The sequence below is a fragment of the Hyperolius riggenbachi genome, chromosome 6, assembly GCF_040937935.1.
Source record: "Hyperolius riggenbachi isolate aHypRig1 chromosome 6, aHypRig1.pri, whole genome shotgun sequence".
NCBI classification, from domain to species: domain Eukaryota; kingdom Metazoa; phylum Chordata; class Amphibia; order Anura; family Hyperoliidae; genus Hyperolius; species Hyperolius riggenbachi.
This window is the reverse complement of record NC_090651.1, coordinates 146133837-146155089: the sequence shown is the minus strand read 5'-3', so window position 1 is coordinate 146155089 and position 21253 is coordinate 146133837. Positions and strand designations below refer to the sequence as shown.

The 21253-nt window shown below is 42.3% G+C and overlaps 1 protein-coding gene across 11 annotated transcripts in view; it reads right to left on the bottom strand.

Annotated features, from left to right (window-relative positions):
• Positions 1-21253, bottom strand: part of NTNG1 (netrin G1) — a 448295-nt gene that overhangs the window by 254329 nt on the left and 172713 nt on the right. The window contains exon 1 of one of the 11 annotated variants that reach the window (XM_068240041.1): positions 7452-7502. The exons of the other annotated variants lie outside the window; for them this stretch is intronic. The gene's annotated coding sequence lies outside the window, so the exon portion shown is untranslated. Of the gene's footprint in view, positions 1-7451; positions 7503-21253 lie in introns of those variants that run through there. 11 annotated transcript variants of the gene reach the window in all.

Genomic DNA, 21253 nt, shown 5'->3' with positions numbered 1-21253 from the left:
TGACAAAAAAAGTGTTCCTTGCGCTTTCAACTCCAGGTAACCTTAACCAGTCAGATCCAGAAAGTCTCTAGTCCACACCAGGAATTTACAGAGTGTGCTGCTCCATGAAAGGGAGTGTGCAAAGGATTATCTAGAAAAAAAGGAGCGCTCTAAGTGCGTTACCAAGGTGGGACTTTAATTGCGCATAAAAGTATTTACTTACAGAATAGTGGATTAAAAACGCTTATCAGCGTGTAGGCAACCCGCTACACTCCTCTGCGGCAAGGTTGCACTACGGCTTCTATGCGGATATAAATCCGCCTCTCTGTGCGCGTGACGTCATCTGATGAAGGCGCAGAGCGCCGAAACGCGTCATGACGTCACACGCACCACGATCCTAGGCTCCGCCCACTGCCTCGCAAGACGGGCTTCCTGATTCCATCGGACACGCTGCTGCTGGCCACGGCGCGTGCAACCTTGCCGCAGAGGAGTGTAGCGTGTTGCCTACCCGCTGATAAGCGTTTTTAATCCACTATTCTGTAAGTAAATACTTTTATGCGCAATTAAAGTCCCACCTTGGTAACGCACTTAGAGCGCTCCTTTTTTTCTAGATATTACTTTGCACCCTCCCCTATCTATGCCTAACAAAAATCCCCTCCCATCTATGCCTAACAAGAATCCTCCTTTATCTATGCCTAACCAGTGGCGAGTCCAGGAATTTTTTTTAGGGGGTGCTATGCAGGTGCTGGACCAATTTCCGGGGGAGCTGATGACCCGGGCAAAAAATGGGTGTGGCTACAACCTGTGCCGCGTGAAGCACGCCGCGTCGAAAAAATGGGCGTGGTCATGACCGGATGATAGCAGGGCTAACTGTAATTTAAAGTGAACCCAGGGTGGGAGTGATATGGTGGCTGCCATATTGATTTCCTTTTAAACAATTCTAGTTGCCTGGCAGCCCTGCTGATCTATTTGGCTGCAGTAGTGAACTGAATTACACCGAAAACAAGCATGCAGCTAATCTTGTCAGTTCTGACAATATTGTCAGAAACCCCTGACCTGCTGCATGCTTGTACAGGGTCTATGGTTGAAAGAATTAGAGGCAGAGGACCAACACGGCAGCCAGGCAGCTGGTATTGCTTAAAAGGAAATAAATATGGCAGCCTCAATATTATTCTCACCTCGGGTTTCCTTTAAAAGTGCAACGCAAAGACAGAGGGCCCAAGTTTTGGTGACCCTTTCCCCAGAAAATTCACATAATTGTGCAGGTTTTCTCAAGAAAATAAACGTAATGTGAGCAGATTTGAACAAAAAACACGTTCAATAACCCCAATATGCACAACTGTTATCAGATATGACCCCAATATGTACAATCGTTATCAGATATGACCCCAATATGCACAATCGTTATCAGATATGACCCCAATATGCACAATCGTTATCAGATATGACCCCAATATGCACAATCGTTATCAGATATGATCCCAATATGCACAACCGTTATCAGATATGACCCAAACATGCACAACCGTTATCAGATATGACCCCAATATGCACAACCGTTATCAGATATGACCCCAATATGCACAACCATTATCAGATATGACCCCAATATGCACAACCGTTATCAGATATGACCCCAATATGCACAACCGTTATCAGATATGACCCCAATATGCACAACCGTTATCAGATATGACCTCAATATGCACAATCCTTATCAGATATGACCCCAATATGCACAATCCTCAGCAGATCTGACCACAATATGCACAATGCACAGCAGATCTGACCCCAATATGCACAATGCTCAGCAGTTCTGACCCCAATATGCACAATGCTCAGTAGTTCTGACCCCAATAGCCACAATGCTCAGCAGTTCTGACCCCAATATGCACAATGCTTAGCAGTTCTGACCCCAATATGCACAATGCTCAGCAGATCTGACCCCAATATGCACAATGCTCAGCAGTTCTGACCACAATCAGCAGCACCACCTGAAAAAGAAAAGAAAAACCCATTTACTCACCTAGTCAGAAGACCTCCTGTTCCGACCTCCTCCTCTCCCGACCTCCATGTGGCGCGCAGCTCAGCTCCCACGATCCTCTTCCTTCCTGCAGCCTGAATTACCCGGCGAGCAGGGCTATGGGAAAATGGCCGCCCGAAGCCCTGCACTGCAGACTCCAAGTCTGCAGAGCAGGGCTTCGGGCGGCCATCTTACCGTAGCCCTGCTCTGCTTCTTCGGGCTGCCACTGTGAACTGACTCGGCGGCTCTTAGACGCCTGAAGTCAGTTCACACCAGGGGGTGCTTTGAGGGTACTTGGGCAAATTTAGGGGGTGCTTGAGCCCACCCCCAAGCACCCCCCTGGCGCCGCCACTGTGCCTAACCAGAACCCTTCCCTGTCTATGCCTAACAAGAATCCTCCCCTATCCATGCCTAACAAGAATCCTCCCCTATTTATGTCTAACAAGAACCCTCCCCTATCTATGCCTAACAAGAACCCTACCCTATCTATGCCTAACAAGAACCCTACCCTATCTATGCCTAACAAGAACCCTCCCCTATCTATGCCCAGCAAGAGCCCACATCTATCTATGCCTAACAAGAACCCTTCCCTATCTATGCCTAACAAGAACCCTACCCTATCTATGCCTAACAAGAACCCTCCCCTATCTATGCCCAGCAAGAGCCCACATCTATCTATGCCTAACAAGAATCCTCCCCTATCAATGCCTAACAAGAACCCTCCCCTATCTATGTCTAACAAGAACCCTACCCTATCTATGCCTAGCATCTATAACTAATAATGCCCCCATCTATAACTAATAATAATCCTGCCCTATTTATGCCTAACAAGGACCCTCCCCTATCTACGCCTAACAAGACCCCCCCCCATTTTGGTTTAACAAGAACACTCCCTGTTTCTTGATAGATTGCTGCTGAGATCTGATCAAGATCGCATAAGCCATGTGGTAGAAAATTGATCAGTAACTACTATCATTACCCTGGAGAGATTGATTGATGCCATATCCTACCATTATCAACCCTTAACCTTACGATAGATAGATAGATAGATAGATAGATAGATAGATAGATAGATAGATGCATAGATAGACAAGACATAGAAAGAATCATTTTGAAAATATTGCTAACAACACACACGAATGTGGCATGCATTAAGACACTGCAAATGTACTATATCAGTAAAATGCACTCTAGCTAAAGCATCCTTCTCCTAAAACTAAATTGAAGTTTCAGCATTGCATGGCTGCCTTAAAAAGATCAGTGGCAATTAGCTCTCTCAAGAGGAGCCCGAACAAGCAGAATCTGCTCCTGATGGTTTATTTACAAGACGCCGTTATAAATAAATTGTGTTCAAAAAGAACAGAGACAGCATATTGATCCTTACGTGAATCTTCCATTATTTTTTTTTTTTTTATTAAACAATGGCATTTTGTTTTTCCCGTACGTACACCAACAGGGAGGTAGCGTTACTCAAACAATGATGATTTTATCAAGCAAAAAGCAAACAAGAGAGTTTAACTCTTCTAAACCAAATTCATTTCACAAACTCTTACAAAACTTTATTCAGACTAAGATGGATATTAGCAGGAGACCTTAACTTGTTGCTACTGCACTTACAATTTCACATTGATTTTGGCATTTACAATTTCTTTATAGAAAAGTGCTGGTGCTGTAATTCTTGCTGCTCAGATAATGGTGAAGTAGATGCGTATGTTAAAATAAAACAGACTTCAAGAAAAGCTCCAGGAAACCACAAAAGAATCTCCTATCAGTTATTGATTTGTTTATTGCAGGTTGAGCTTCTAGTTTATTGCTGACCTACAAACACAGCGGGATACGTGTAAAGGAAATTCCATGCCACAGGAAATTGACAAAATAATGCTTTGTGATGTGTAGGTGGTTTAATCATTAGAGAAGCTCTAAAGAATCAGTACACAGAAGTGACCCACCCACAATACTACTCAATGGGCCTGATCCAATTCACCTTTTCTCCTAAGTTTTCACCTAGGAGATGATTTTTTCATCTTCTGTTTAAAATAACTGTTGCACTCTGCAACTGAATAAGTATCAAAAAGTAGGTGAAAAAGAACCATCAAACTTATTCTGAGTATTTTCGTGCTTCCTGGTGGCTTAAAGGGACTCTGAGCACCTCTCATGGGTATGTCTTTAAGCCAGAAGACTTCCAACAAAGTCATGCTATGACCCCTCTGGAGGAGCCTCTTGCAATGGCCATGCGTGCCACTTCCTCTTCCTGCTTCATTCAGTGATGCACTTCTCTAACAGAGAAGACAGGGGTGACCCGGAAGTTATACCATAGCCAAGATGGCAGCCGCGATTTCTCAATTAAAATTGAACGAAAAGTATTTGGTGTAGAACGGTGATTTAGGCATCAAATGAAAGAGGAGAGCCCAGGCTACATGCATCTTTAAGTACTTTGCAGTACTGGACAGAGTCTCTTTAAAGGCAAACAAATGAAAGGTTCTCGGAGTCCCTTTAAAAGGCATTTTATTTATAATGTGAAAAATGTGAAGATATGCAACAGCATAATAACCTTTAAACAAAAAAAAATTCTTCGTTACAGCTGATACAAATCCTACAATACATCTGCACTGTGTCTACTTCCTGAGTCATGGAAGCAGACATATTGTTAGCATCCCGTGCTTTCAAATGAGCTTACCTGCCATCTCTGCCATGGCAGTCATGTAACACAGGGGAGAGATCAAATTACAACTTGTGATTAGACACAAATGAGGGGGAATTCAACTCTCTAAATACATACAGGGTGCATTTCTCTATGTTTTCCTTCTGTCAGGTCCACTTTGAAGGACAAGTGTAATGAGAGGGATATGGAGGCTGCCATATTTATTTCCTTTTAAACGATACCAGTTGCCTGGCTATCCTGCTGATTCTCTGCCTCTAATACTTTTAGCCATAGACCCTGAACAAGCATGCAGCAAATCAGGTGTTTGACATTATTGTCAGATCTGACAAGATTAGCTGCATGCTTGTTTCTGGTGTGATTCAGACACTACTGCAGCCAAATAGATCAGCAGGGCTGCCAGTCAACTGGTATTGTTTAAAAGGTAATAAATATGGCAGCCTTCATATACCTCCTGTTATAGTTGTCCTTTAAATACATTTTCACCCAAATAGGTCTCATGCCCTTCCTCATTACCATATTCTTGCCACATAATTAACATAATAATGGATCAAAATTAATTTAAGGTTCACAAGATGCATGTATCATTCTTTTTATGCCTTGACAAAGGGGACCCTGTGTTGCACCTAATGGTCATATGTGATTGAATGGACATCTGGTGTTTGAAATTGAGACAATAAAAAAAGACTTTTGTGTGCTAGAGTGTGTGGACCTTATGGATACTTTCTGATTGTTACTCCAGTCTAGCACCTTGGAACTGAACATGGTGTGCAACTTCACACCTGCATCCTCCATTTGGTGGACATCTGGTCACTTTAAGCAAGGGTGGAAAAGCATTAAGATGGAACATAGGTTTAAAAAAAAACAGACCAGTCATGAGTAGGGACCAAGCAGGGTAAGAGTTAAGTCAGACTACCTAATCTGCATACTTGTTCTGGCTCAGTGACAATGGTGGCACCAGAGGTAGAGAACCAGCAGCACAACTAGCACAACGGGAGTATTTTATTTAAAAAGGAACTGTCACAAAAAAAGTAAAATTTAAAACGCATACAAATAAGAAGTACGTTTCTTCCTGAGTAAAATGAGCCATAAATTGCTTCTCTCCTATGTTGCTGGCATTTACAGTAAGTAGTAGAAATCTGACATCACCGACAGATTTTGGGCTAGTCCATCTCTCCATAGGGGATTCTCAGCATGGCCTTTATTCTTTATAAACACGCTCCCTGAAAAAGATCTATACAAAGATGCTGGCCAGCCTCCTTGCTCGCTGTGCACTTTTTTTTTGACAGTTGGACTGAGCAACTGCCATTCACTAAGTGCATTTTGAATATAAGGAAATCCCTGTGAACCCCCCATGACAAGATGGGCTAGTCATAAACCTGTTGGTTCTGTCAGATTTGTACTACCTACTGTAAGTGACAACAACATAGGAGAAAAGTAATTTATGGCTAATTTTACCTTGGAAGAAACATACTTCTTAATTGTATATGTTTACATATATTTTAAATTTTAAGATTTTCGCGACAGAAGTCCTTTAAAAAAGTCAGCAATGAACCCTTTTATGTTTTTCTCCTTTGTGTTCCTTTTAAGTTATTCACAGCCAAATTTGAATTCTTATTTATTGTTATTGTGGAGAAATAGAAGCATGAAAATGGGTTTCCTTGAACAAGGACTTATTTCATGCAGATTTGGAAAGAATGAATATATGCTGAATGTTCACTGCTTGGCTGAGCAAACCAAACGTTCCATCAAGTGAAATGCTAACCCTTTAGACTCCTTACTAGTTACTTCAATCCAGTTAGTGAGTGAGGAACCAATGCTGATGCCGTGTCTACAGTAAGTGATTGCATGACACAGCAAGACTGATACCATTTCCATAACATCATCCCTCTTATGAGGAATTACTATATACAGTTTATGGGACACTGGCTACCCTACTCAGGATTCAGTGGGGCATAAATGAATGAATGGATTTTTATGGAAATTATTTTGCTGGATTGACCTCATAGATCTGGAAACCGGCAAATTCCAGAAACAAAGAAAGATAAAAGAAAGAAAACAGGTCTTAATAAAAGTAGTAATGAGTAGAGGTATGCATGGGGATAGGATCTCCACCCATATCTGCTTATTTTTAACTCATTCCATACTCAGGGATGGGATGGGATGCTCCAAAGTCAATAGAGGCTGATGTGGATGGCGAAGATTCTGTTTCTGCGCACACCTCTAGTGATGTGGAACAATCTACCTGGGTTCTTTATCATAGACTGCAGCTACCCTTTACACAAAGTGTGGGTACAGAACAGAAACAGCACTATCTTACAGAGGAACACTGTTGCTGTCTGTGCATTAAAAAGCTCAAGTACATTCCTGCTGCATTGTTAAAGTGAACCAAAGACGAAGCACCCTCATGTATTTTACCATATATATCAGTGGGAACATTAGAGAAAACACCTACCCTGCTGTCTGTTTCATTTTTAATTGTTCAGCTTGCTTCTAATCAGCCCTGATAAAATCCCCGACTGAGCATTCATTCTGGCTGAATGCTCAGTCGGGGATTTTTATCAGGGCTGATTAGAAGAGTGCAGAAAGCAGAAAGCATTTTCTCTCTGTGCCCCTAGTTGTCTGTCTCTCAGGATGGGGAAAATAAACTGGCTTGCAGGGTCTATTGTTATGCTCCTGCTTGCTGGCAGGTTTGCAATTTGCACAATAAACAGCACCACATGATGTTCATCCATTTAAATGGCTGGTCTCTGCTAGATCCCTTGGCCCATTCCCTTGCCCATCACTCACCTCGTAGTTATAGCCAAATTGAGGGCTGCTTTTCTATACACCACCCATCCTCTTCACTATGCTCCCTCTGCAGTGACATCAACTCATCTCACTTGCAAGGAGAGTGAGGGAAAGGGGGATGGACAGACAAGCAACAACAGGGATTGGGAGGCTGCACTGTGATGGGCAAACTTGCTGTGAAATTTGGTTGGCGGATGTAGAACCATTATTTCACATTGGGATTTGCAGGTTCATGAAACCACAAACATTAGTTTATGGGTTTGACAGTTGCCTGGCTAACCGCAACATTAGTTATTTGCCTATCACTTTGGCACATGATGACAATGGGCTCATTTATGTCAAGTTAAAATATATAAGAAGCCATACAGAGCCTGTAGATTAACATACTGAGAATATTGGGAAAAGCTTTTAGTCTCAACTTCAAGTAGGTGCCTTCCTATTAGCTTATGTGGCCACACAATGCAATGTGGTAGGTTATGAGTTAAACAAACGTTCCTGTCATTTTCTCATGACTTCATGAACTGACAGTTTAATCCAAAACAGTGTATAGATGTGTTGTTTCTCTGCTGAGTCGATCATTCTGTCTGATGGATAAGTGAGTGGGATGATGAGTAGGAGGTGTCCCCAGGCCTGAATTTACCTCACAGGAGTCTATAGGCACCTTAGACTTCGCCCTCCATGAACCAAGAAACCTCCACCAAACTGCACTGCACATGTGCTGGCTATCCCAGCTGTCTCCTCCCCCCTACTTCCCTGCCCAGCGTAGGTAGCCACAGGTGCCTCTTAGTATTAGGTAGCCAGCAGAAGTACCCTCAATATATTGCAGCTAGAGGTGCCCCCAGGTATTAGGTGGCTACAGGATCCTCAGTATTAAGTAGTTAGTAATGCCGCTGACTAAATGGCGACCTTATCAGTGGAATGCCGAGAGCAGTCTGAGTAACCTCTCATTTACACTCTCATCAGGACTCTGCATAGGGAAGGAGGGAGGGAAGCACTCAAGGAGGGGAGTGAGCCGCCTTTCCATCATCAGGAGCCTGTAGGCAGGTGCCTACATTGCCTTATGGTAAATCCGGCCCTCCGTGTCCCACTGCAGCTCACAGTGGGAACTACATTAGAGCAGTGTAGCGTAATTTAGGTGGGCAAAAAGCCACAAGGTCAAAACTTTCCTTGTTTGAAGTATTTCTGTTCTATACCTAATAATCACAGTTATTTTTAAAAAATAGGCAAACCAGACAGATGCCTAGGGTGACAATGGCAGAATGGGGCACCGCAGAGCTTTTTTTAAGCATTTTTTGTGCACAACAACTAGTTCAAGTAAGATAGAGATGGATAATAATGTTAACCTCTTGAGGACTGCAGTGCTAAACCCCCCTAGTGACCAGGCCATTTTTATTAAAATAGGCCACTGCAGCTTTAAGGCTAAGCTGCAGGGCCGCACAACACAGCACACAAGTGATTCCCCCCCCCCTTTTCTCCCCACCAACAGAGCTCTCTGTTGGTGGGGTCTGATCGCCCCCAGATTGTTTGTTTGTTTTTTACAAATATTTTTGTTACTGTTTTTTTATTAAAAACAGTATGTTTTTTTAAATCTATTCCCTCCCTCCCCACATCCAGCCAATTATGGCGATCGGCTGTCATAGGCTTCTGCCTACGAGAGCTGATCGCTCTCCAGTGTCCCAGGGGGACAGCCGTGTCACACGGCTGTCCCCAGTATAGCGCTGCTGCCGATCGCAGCGCTGTACATGCAAATAGACGGCGATCATGCCGTCTAACAGTCTCCCGAGTGGCAATAGCCGCTCGGAGACTGAAGGAGGGGCGGAGCTCCGCCCCCCAAGCAGGAGATGCATTAGCTGGCCCCAGGACTTTACGCCAATCGGCGTTAGGCGGTCCTGGGGCTGCCGCCGCTGCCACGCCCAGCGGCGCGACGCGGTCAGCAAGAGGTTAACAGCCAAGTGGGCACTTTTGATTAGCATAGCACACAAGTATTGAATAGCATAACAATAATATGGCAGGTGCAATATATATGCTAATTAAGTTGTAATTGTTTTAGATTTGGTCTGTATTGATTGTTTCATCTCTGGTCTAAATCAATTTGCTATTGGTGGCAGCAGAACAAAATAATGCAAGCTAAGATCTTCCTATTCACAAGGTGTGTGTGTGCGTGCGTGCGTGTGTGTGCGTGCGTGTAATAAACCACTATTTTGGCAAATTGTACAATTTAAAATACATATAAAATGTACATTTTACCCAGAGTAAAATGCACTATAAATTACTTTTTCCCTATGTCACCGTCACTTACAGTAGGTAATAAAAAACAGACAGATCTGTCAGATTTTAGACAAGTCCATGTTTATTCTTTACAAAAGCACGCCAGGGAAAAGATCTATACAAAGATGTCAGCCACTCTCTGCGCGTTTGTACACTGTTACGGCAGTTGGACTGAGCAACTGCCGTTCAGTAAGTGCTTTCGTAAATAAAGAAACACCTGAGAATCTCCCTTGAGGAGATGAACTAGCCCAAAACCGGTCAGATTTTCACTACCTACTGGAAGTGCTAGCGACATAGGAAAAAGTAATTTTAATGCATTTGACACTGGGAAAAAAAATCTACGGTACATTTTAAATGTATGTTTTTTTTTTACTTCACAATTTTTCACAATAGTTACCCTTGAATTCAATAGAATTCATTAGAGTTTGCTATCCCCTCTTGGGTCATAACAGATCACAGCAAGATTTGCTACGAGTTTTATGGATTAGTGATTCTGTGTTCATAGCTGCATGCAGAAAGAGCGACGAGTGAATGAAACTACAATCACACAAGTGCTTATTTGCTAACCTTCCAGCTGTCACCCCTGCTATGTTCTGAGCTGTTGTCTTTTACCACTTAATGACAAGTCTGCTAAATCAATCAATCAATGTAAAAAATGCCAAATAAGTGGTTAATAGGTTATATATAAAAGCGAAGTATCATATCGTTCAGAACTGATGGGAAAGCTTCTTTGCTTGTGACGAGTAGATGCATGTGGAGACATCCTGCTGAGCATGTTTACACGTAAATACTGCTGCGCAGCAAACAGATGAATTATGTATAATGACCTCCACTCAAGGGTCACCTTTCTCTGATCATAGTTTCTTTTTTTATACATAGACAGTACATATATTTTACAAAGTTCCATACAGAACAAGACATTATTGTGCCATAGATGTGCTCCTTATAACCACTGTGGAATGGTCGTGGAATGTAAGATGTACAAGGAAATGCAAACACAAATATGTAGAGAGGCACTACTGGCAGCAGCTGGACCCAGTGACCTGCTTTTTGACACTCACATCACACAGAAATTGTTTACAGTGTGCAAAATGCATATAAATCATTCATGCCTTATTACGCTTATTCGTCTGGTGTGGATAAGGTCCGTTCAGGCTACAATTTGCTGTTAAAGCACACCTGAAGTGAGAAGAATGTGGAGGCCGACATATTTATTTCCTTATAAACAATGCAAACTGCCTAGCTGTATAGCTGCATGGCTGTATAGCTAGGCATAGCTGCCCAGAGAAATTACTTATTTATTTATTTTAAAGGGAACCAGAGATGTTGGGGGAAAGGTTTTATACATACCTGGGGCTTCCTCAAGCCCCATAAGCCTGGATCGCTCCCACGGCGCCGTCCTCCGCTGCCTCTATCGCCGCTACCGGGTCCCGTCATTTCCGCAAGTCGGCCAGTCGGCCGGTGTACTCGGGGATTGTCCGCATCACAGGGGCTCCCTCCATATACCTACGCGTGCGGCTGCATACTGCGCAGCCGCATGCGTAAGGGTATGGAGGGAGCTCCTGTGCATACGGACAATTGGTAGCGTCCGCCGGAAGTGACGGGGCCCGGTACTGGCGATACAGGAAGCGGAGGATTGCGGCGTGGGAGCGACCCGTGCTTATGGGGCTGGAGGAAGCCCCAGGTATGTATAAAACCTTTTCCTATTTTTCCCTATCCTTCTTCTCTGGTTCCCTTTACTTATTTATATAGCGCCGACATATTACGCAGCGCTGTACAGAGTATAATGTCTTGTCACTAACTGTCCCTCAGAGGGGCTCACAATCTAGTCTCTACCATTATTACTATTATTATTGTATTTATAAAGCGCCAACATATTACGCAGCGCTGGACAATAAATAGGGATATGTCTATGTATGTATCGTGTAGTGTATGTATCGTAGTCTAGGGCCAATTTTAGAGGGAAGCCAATTAACTTATCTGTATGTTTTTGGGATGTGGGAGGAAACCGGAGTGCCCAGAGGAAACCCACGCAGACACGGGGAGAACATACAAACTCCTTGCAGATGTTGACCTGGCTGGGAAATCTTTACCTTTTCTCAAATAGATCTTCAGGGAGTCTGCTTGTCTGATATTGTGGTGAAACCCCTCCTACAGTGTGATGTCATGACCAATGTCCTGACAGTTTTCTTTCTGTGAAGCCTTGTTGCATTGTGGGAAATAACAGCTGTTTCCAACTACCAAGCAACCAACATTCTATGCAGCATATGTATATCTATAAAAAAAACGTTTAGCCTATCGCAGTGCGGTTATAGATAATGACAGCTGATTCTGTCTAGTTTTTTTCTTGCCTGCCAGTAGTAAAGATGATGACTTACAGGCTGATTGTGGATCAAACAGCATGAAGGAATTACATAGCTAATATCAATCATTAATTGATCCCTTTTTTTTAATGTTTTTATTTCTCACTTCGCAATGTATTGATTTATTTCCACCCCCCCCCCCCCCCACCCTTCCAGATTTTTCGTAAAGTTCCTCTTTAACATGTTCTCCTTTAATACGTCCGATCAGGATTAACGTGCATGTTATACGACTGCAGAAATCCAAAAACTGTCCCAATCCGTGAGCAATTAAAGCTCTGCCATGTTGGGGGTTGGTGGATCCACTACACACAGGGGTTTGCTTTACTAAATAACCAAGATTTGAGGAATATGAAGTGTGTGTTTTTTTGGCACAGGTACCAGCCCTGGTAAAATAGAATGCAAACACACTGAGGAGACCAAAACCAGTATATGCTACTCAAAACTATACATTTATTGGAATCATTTCATAAAACCATACACCCACTATTGTAGTAAAAGTGTCAGATAATACTGGCAATATCTGACACTTTTTCTACAATAGTGGGTGTATGGTTTTTTGAAATGTTTCCAATAAATGGGCAGTTTTGAGCAGCATATACTGGTTTTGGTCTTCTCTGTGTGTTTGGATGCTAAGGCTGGAGAATAGTGAACTCTAAAGAACATACATGAGCCAAAAAACCTGGACTGGCTATTTATAAAGTATCTACTATTATGTGGCAAAAAGTTGCAACCTTCCCCTGGGCCATATCAGCATATAGTAAAGCTGCTGACAGGTTCTGAATTTGCGGTTGTGCTGCTATATTCATGTGCATACATCTACAACTGAAAATAATCATAATAAATCCAGTATCTCAATTTATAAAACAAATGTTTTTGCTACATTTTGATTTGACCCAATTGAGAGTTGTAAACGTCGGCCACTTAATAGAAAACACTTACAAAAAAGTCCAGCCCATGTTTTCTGGTACACTTATGTGTTCCAATACATTCCAACCTCACAATGGTCAGAAACATTCCTCTTTTTTGTCCTCCCCAGGAATAATCAGCGTATATTCTGTTTGTTTATTAGAACGTTACAGCTGAGACATCGGCTGACCGCTATGATAAACTGCATGTTTAAAAAGCCATTTCCCTTGTTTTGATTTCAGCTCAATGTATCGCTGATCCATCATAGACATCTGGGAAGCTGAGGTTTGCTTGTGAGGAATCGGGAGATGAGTTTTGACATGTCTTGGAAAGAGATTAAAAAACTGTCAGGGTGAAGATGCCAGCGAGGTGACAAGAAAGACGAGCTCGTCCTTCAGGAACAAATAAAAAAAAAGGAAGGATAAAAAAAAAGTCCTCTCGCTCCTAATTTCATCAGCAAAATGCTTTTATTGAAATCGATACCAAGCAAATTAGAATCTCACAGCAAATGTGCAGAAAATCAATGAGAGGCAGGTGTTATAGTGAGGAGGGCAAGTTCTGTGGGTGGATTGATGTGCTGAGAGAAGTTGAAGGAAGGAATGAAACGGATACACATCATAGGCGTGGTAGGTCACCCAGCACTCATTTCCAATGTCTGCATCACAAGTAATGGAGCTGGCCTGCTCAGTATTGGTAGCATTGCGCTGTTATTGGCTGTGCAGATGGAGTAGGCTTCATCGAGCTGCTTGCTACACTGTGGCAAGGAATTAACAGAAGTGCCATAAGATATCATAAACAGTTCACCATCCGGTCACAGGTATACAGTGATAGGCCTGTGTATCGGCAAAACATCACATATTTTTATACATAATTATTCTATTAAATTTACACTAGGTTATTGCTGTAAACTTAATGCAGCATTATTTCCAAGGTTTTAGCTCACAAATACCATGTAATGCCTGACTAACTTTTTCCTTAAACAGGTTACCATATGCTTGTGTCAGTGCACAGCCTCGATGTTGCATTATCTTTCATATGGGTAATAGAATCAGCTGCTCTCTTGCATGGGCTGGGAGCTTGTTGGCACTTGGTGCTGGAGGTGGACAGACCCCCCCCAGGGAGTCACATCTGAGAGCGGCCGCAACTGTGCTCACACACACCATGTCGCGGTTTCTGCTGCTGGGTGACAGCACTGTAAAAATGGGCATTCTGAATTACGCATTAATGGTACAATATGACTTTGTGCTTCTCCTTTAATGTGTACCTGAGATGGTGAATGAAAGAAAAAGTATATATACCTGGGGCTACCTCCAGCCCCCTGCAGCTCCCACCTCCAGCTCCCTGATTGCTCCCTCGTCGTCCTCAGACGTCATCTGGTTCATCTGCAACTGGCCCCAGTAAGTCGTCCAACCAATGGGGGCCATTTGGCGCAGGCACAGTATGGCCACCCGCTCCCTTGGTGCGCTCCCATCACCAGGAGCACTCGTGCGGCCCGGATGAACATGCGCAGTTGGCCCTGGACCAGACGACTTTCCAGGGCCAATTGCAGAAGAACCAAGAGACCAAGAGGCAACTGAGAACTATGAGGGAGCGATCAGGCCGGAGGGGGCTGGAGGAAGCACCAGGTATGTATATTTTTTTCTTTCAATCATCATCTAATGTTCTCTTCAAGTGAAGGCAATGGTAAGAGTGTGTGAAAGGGGATTTCAGTGATATTCTTATAGAGAACCCGAGCCGGTTAAGATGCTTAATAAAAAGCTTACTAACTGCTCTGGGGGAGTGGCAGGATCAGGTAGCATCCATTTACGCCGCTCCCTGATGCTCATATGTGCTGCAATCCTTTTGTTTTGTTTTCGTGACCTTTGGGGTCACAACACTGGAAATGCAGTTGTGACCCCAAAGCGAGTGTAGATTAGCATGAAGGGGGTGGGGAAGAGGCAGGGAGCATGCAGAGGAGAGCCAGTGAGAGGCTCTTGGAGGCGGGGAAAGAGGAGTTATGCAGGAGTTCCTCTCCTGCAAGTGATGCTCCCTCCCCATTACTCTGCTGACAAGGGGGGGTCTAGTGCGGCCCAGGGGGGCTGGCAGAGGAGCGGAGGGCACACAGAGGCATGTCCTTCAGATGGGAACATGCCTCTGTGTCCCTTTTTTCTATACTAAAAAAAAAACGCCTCGGGTACACTTTAAGACTTGGTCATTAAAATCAATTAGAACATAACAAAACAAAACCATATTTTCAGAGTCTCTTTTTAGCAAGGCAATATTTATCTGCAATTTACACATTCACTCGAGAGGTTCTGACCCTCTAAACAGGTCATCGCTGTTTGTACACTTTGTTCCTATAATCACTGGTCACATTCCTCTTCTGTCTAATTAAAGCATGTTTAGTTCTCCCCTGCTGCTGAGGTGAAAGGGTTATATATTAATACACACACAGAATCCCTCTCTTTCACACACACACAGACTCCGAGCTGCAGATTTTAATGAAGTCTGCTCTCCCTGTTAAATATTTCATTCACATATTTTATGTCACTGAATTTTAAAGCAAACAGATAAAATGAAAGAATTCAGCCTTAATGCCGCCCTTGTGAACCTTTCATCTATTTCTTATTTCCAAGATATTTTTCCATCAAGCTTGACAAACAAATGCATTAACTCTTCCCAACGATTACAGAAGCAGCTATCTTGGATACTAAAAAATGGTCATGAGCTAATTACGTATCATTAATACTGTGGAGAATAACTTCAGTGAGAGATCCTTAAACAGGGCTAAAGTCAACTAAAGGACACAGTCCATGCTATCCACTGCAGTGTTTTAATTCTTACCTTCAGGCTCCTTCTGCGCTTCAAAAAGTCTGTTGCGGAATGATTCTTCTGCAGTCACACCGCAACGGTCCTGAAAGGTCACATCGCATGATAACAGTGCGGTGCAACCACACAGTGAGGCCTACAGTGCTATGAATGTATGTCTAACTTACATGCCTGACTAGTGTGTGCTACTGCGTCGGGGCCTGCCCCTTCATGAGCCATCTGTAAACCCCATAGGGCTATCACTGCTTCTGCAACATGATGCAGCATTTTTGTGTGACACAATGCGGCACAGTAAGTGTGAAATGGGACTAGTGTTTGTTATGGCTTCATTATTCTTTTTGTATTGTAACTTTGTGTGGAATTTTTTTATCCACTTCAGTTTGCAGCCCGCTTTGGATTCTCAAAACAGACTGTAAGCTCAAACTACACTAGCATCAACACTTTATTTAGAAAATATATTTCCCAGAATTCCCAATCTTCCTGCATAAACAATTAACTGCATTTCAGCATCTGGGCTAATCCTTTGATTCACAGATGTGGTTGTTTTATTAGCACAAACCAATGTAAGCAAGCTGAAATGTATTTTTGCCTTTAAAGAGACACTGAGCTTCTTTTAAAAACACAATGTGCATTTACCTGGGGGTTCCTCCAGCCCCCCCGTAGGCCGCGAGGTCCCCCGCAGTCCTCCTGGCTCCTCTCCCGGTCCCGCTGGCGGCTCAGTTAATCGGCAACTTCGGCATGAAGTCACCAGTACATCTTCCCACCGCGCGCGCTATGCGTCACCACGCCAGCTGCTATGCATCATAAGATTGGTTTGCAAATATTAGGCAGCGCACGTTAGGTTTACCTGGTCTTAAGCTAATTATGTAACTGGTTACACAAGCAATGTAGATGTTGCATAAATAACACAAGTAATGAGCTACACAATTTGTGTTAAGCCCAGTAAACAGCTCTAATGGAGAACTTACTACCAGACCAACAATCTGAGTGCATTTCTATTTAAGCTGTTCTCCTGTTTAAACTAACCTGGTAAAGCAATTCTCTGAAACTATTACAAATGCATTGGCATTCTTTTCCGACCACCAAAGAGCAGAAGCCACATTCTTATAGAACACAGCCTCCTCATCTAGTAGCCAAAAAGTCAAACTGCCAGACCTTAGAAGTGTAAACTGGCAAAGATGTCTAAAAGACCCATTACCACTTTACAGATTTGTGTCCAGGATGCCCCCATATGGCAGTCTCAGCTTCCCCACAATACAGTATATGTTTCATCTTCTTCTCCATGTTACTCCAGACACTGAAGAAATCCTCCAATCACAGACTGCCCTTAATCAGAACACAGGTGTCCGTTTCCTCTCCTTTCTTATCCCTTCTGTTCTATATGCCACAGCACACTTCTGAGGGATTTATCGGACCTCAAGTTAATAATGCGAAGTATTTAATTTCCAGCACCACGCTAAAAACCCTACCACAAATCAGCTGAATTTCCCTTTGGTCATAATTCAGCTAGTCTCTTTAACTCTGAAGGAAATTCTATATTGTGCACGGCAATCTGCTCAATACTCTTTAATATTTATTTTCCATAGTCATGCAGCAATTACCGGTAATCATTTATTTAAATGCAGTTTGAAGAGGAGCAGAAGTACCAGTTCCAGTCCCACAGTAACACAGTAACATACACTCTTATGTTCCTACTATAGTTATAATAAAGACTCATACTAGGGCCAAAATCAATTGCTAGCTAGGGAAAAAATCTCAGATAACTGCAACATAACATTAAAACGCATTAAATGCATTAAATGAATGCACAACCCCAGCATTTCAAGGCCTAACTGCCAATCTAGCCTATGCTGCAGTGGCAAGCTCTCTATTTATAGATCACTGGAATGCAGTGGCGTAGCTAAGGAGCTATGGGCCCCGGTGCAAGTTTAGCATTGGGGCCTCCCAAGCACTCTATACATAACAATTGATACGGCGCACCAAAACCAATCAAGGACAACCACAGTGTCAGAGGTGCAAGAAAGGGATGGGAAACAGTGTGTAAATGCTCACTACTATTCAAATCAACTATAGAAGTGAATATTACCAGCACAGGACCAATAAAGAGCTAATACTGTGTTTGAGGGGTGTGCCCACCGGGCCCCTCTAGCCCAAGGGCCCCGATGCAGTGGCTATCTCTGCACCCCCTATTACTACGCCCCTGCTGGAATGTACTATATCAGAGCACTTTTGCCAAAAGCCATGTTAGTGCAAGTGAACAGTGCTGATTAAAAATAGAACAAAGAAATAAAGAAAACTTACACTTGGGTTGGTGCCTAGGGCTGGTGGGAAATGCAGCATTCAACAATGCATAAAGTTTGAGATTATTTTTTATTTTTGTTTTCTTTAGGTGTTTATGGACATTTGTACATAATGCTTTGAAGTTGTTTACTGCTATCAACAACAAAGATGTAAATTGCTCAAATCACATGATCTATTCTAGACCATACCCGTCAAACTCTGGTCCGTGGGCCAAATCTGGCCCCCAGAGCCATTAAATTTGGCCCTCAAGTGTTTTTCCCACTTTGCATTATGTTTGGCCCACTCTAGACCACCAGGGAATCTATATTGGAGGTGAAGCCCTAGAACACCAGGGAAGCCATATGGGAGGTAGGGGGTAAGCACTAAACACTAGGGAAATTTATAGGGGAGGGTGGGGACCTCTAGACACCGGGGAACTGTATAGGGGAGGGTGGGGGCCTCTAGACACTAGGGAACTGTACAGGGGTCAAGGGGTGAGGGCATTCGACCCCTGAGAACTTTATTAGGGAGGAAGGTGGCCAGTAGATATTGAAGTTGGCCCACGACTAGGTTCCAATGTACAATTTCGGCCCACTTTGTATTTGAGTTTGACACTCCTGATCTAGACTCTATTTTAAATTTCTTTAATTAACAGTTTGCACCACTTGTGAGACTGCTGCTGTGATTGGAATTACTTAGTCCTCTTCGGTGCAATTCAGTAACAGGCATCTGAGTTATGTCATGTCTTTCAGTAAAAAAAGACATGTAGCTAGCTGGTATTTAGACTGAAACTTTGCAAATTATGTAGCTGACCAATAGAGTAGGTATTTAGGAGGCAACTCCCTTTCTCCAGCTCGTCCAGGGGACATATAGACGGTCTTCCACAATTTTTCTGCACAAAAACCACAGAGAAGAGTCAGATGACTTTTTTTTAGCTTTAATGCCAAGTGCAAAGTGCTGTAGGCATGCAAATGTGTAATTGGTGGACTGTGTAACATTGAGATTGTATATAACTTCAACCAAAAGTCTGGCATCAGTACTATTGACTTTGACTCATGATGGTTTTCAATCCATTATTTATGTCTGAACAATGGACGCAGATGACTGCTATTGTTTGATGCTTCCCACTCATCCTCAACATATCATGCCCCCTCCTCTCTCCATAGAACAAAAGAAACTGCTCAGTGGCAGCCAAGCAGAATGTCTGTACAGCAATCATTCTTTCACCCAAAACAATTACCAGTGATTGTATCAGATAACTAGTATTTAGTGTTTGTATCAGCCGAAAATACACCAAGCAACTAGGTCTATACAGAGCTGCTCGTATAAGTATGAACAATGTGCTTGTGGCCTGACCTGAGCTATGTGGCAAGCTGCTATGTGGAAGCAGGCATAAGAGCCCATTCACATAATGCTGAAATGGAGACACTGGCAGTAAAATAAATAAACACAATAAGACAAATAATTGTAACCACTTTCCATGCTATCCACCAATAAAGAAGTACAAAAAAAAAGTTTAAGAAAAATCTTGAAGTTGGGAATTAAACAAATTCATATTCAAGATTCCATTATTCATAATATAAAAGTAACCTTCAGTCTCCCAGCTTCAAACCATTCTTCAATGAATTTCTTTTTCATGCATGCAATTTGTTATAAAAGACCACTTTGTATTAGGAAGAACCGTGCGTCATATCCAAGAGAAAGTAAGACCTGGAAGGTTATTCTAGAAGACACTTCCTATATATTCCAAGTAGTTTCATCAAATGAGGTGAAGAAAATCCCCAGTACATAATGTATATTAGTAATGTAGTCACTAACTCCAGGCACCCTAGTGCCTAGGGCTGGGGATTTACCTCACCTCATCTAAGCTGGAGAAGCCACCTGGATTGTTGGTGAAATGTCTTCAAGTCAAAGCAAAGTAATAAAAGGAGAACCTTCTTAGTCAGATGGTACGTCATGTGGAAAGTACCTCATACAGCTGTGTTAAAAAAAAAAGCATACTCTTCCAAGTAAAATTCCCCATACTGTTATCTGTGAACAACCAAACCAAGCATAAAGCCACCCATTCCACCATTTTTTGGAAACTGAAGAGCTTCAATAATGTCAGACAATGGCCTACATAAATACTGTAAATATTATAAACATCTGCTGTTGGTAAAAAAAAGTATGGAAAATACATTTACAAAGGTTTACAGTAATCACAAATATTCTTCTTATTCACTTTCCAGCCCATTGAAATGTGATGGAGTTCTTCTCTTGTTATGGTTCCTGCTTATGACTTAAATCCATTGTGCTTCCTTATTTACAAACCTCCTTTATTAAATCTATTCAGTCTAGTGGAGTATGGTTAATTTATCAGCACAATAATGCAAGCTCCTTGTGCCCTTGCAGCAACTTTAGAAATGAACAATAAGCTTTTACCTTGAACCTCGGCTTATGTGCAACAAGACGTGATTCATTGTTTTGCTTCACAATTAAGTGCATATTATTATATCTAAAACCGCATTTACCCAAATGAAATGCTGCTGAATAATTAAACAGACACTAGTCCAAAATACTTTTCTTTCAATTAGTGGTAAAATGATATTGGTGTTGTGTTCTTTTAACAGTTCTGGAATTTACCACCCATTAAGAGGAAATTAGAACGTGGAGTACACATTTAAGAGGTAATAAGGATCATTTAGACAGGAATGCTCTATGCGCTTTCATTAAATACAGAAATGTTGCATTCTTCTCGTCTTACGTTCATTTTATGTAAAGAAATGGTTTCCTGATTTTAAGTAGATTTTTAATGTTATGTTTCATTTAAATGTGCAATAAAGGAGTATAAGCATATTTCTGCTCACAAAACAATCACACAACACGTCTCATCTTCAGGAAAAACACAAAAATAAATGCTATTTAATGGTTTTATTAGGGTAGTCATTAGCATGGCTTATATTTAAAGTTGAACCAAAGGCATTCAGGTTTTAATAAGGTGAGGCAGCCTCAGCCGTGTTCATGTGGCGCCATAATTACCCGTCTCAACCTCAGTCATCTGCACTTCAAGAGAATACCAGCTGCTCTTACAAATTATTATTTATTATTATTAATGAGCCCCAATATTTTTGGTAGTGCGATACAATTGGTTATAGTATACACAGCATATATACAGTAGATAAACAGAAACCATACAAT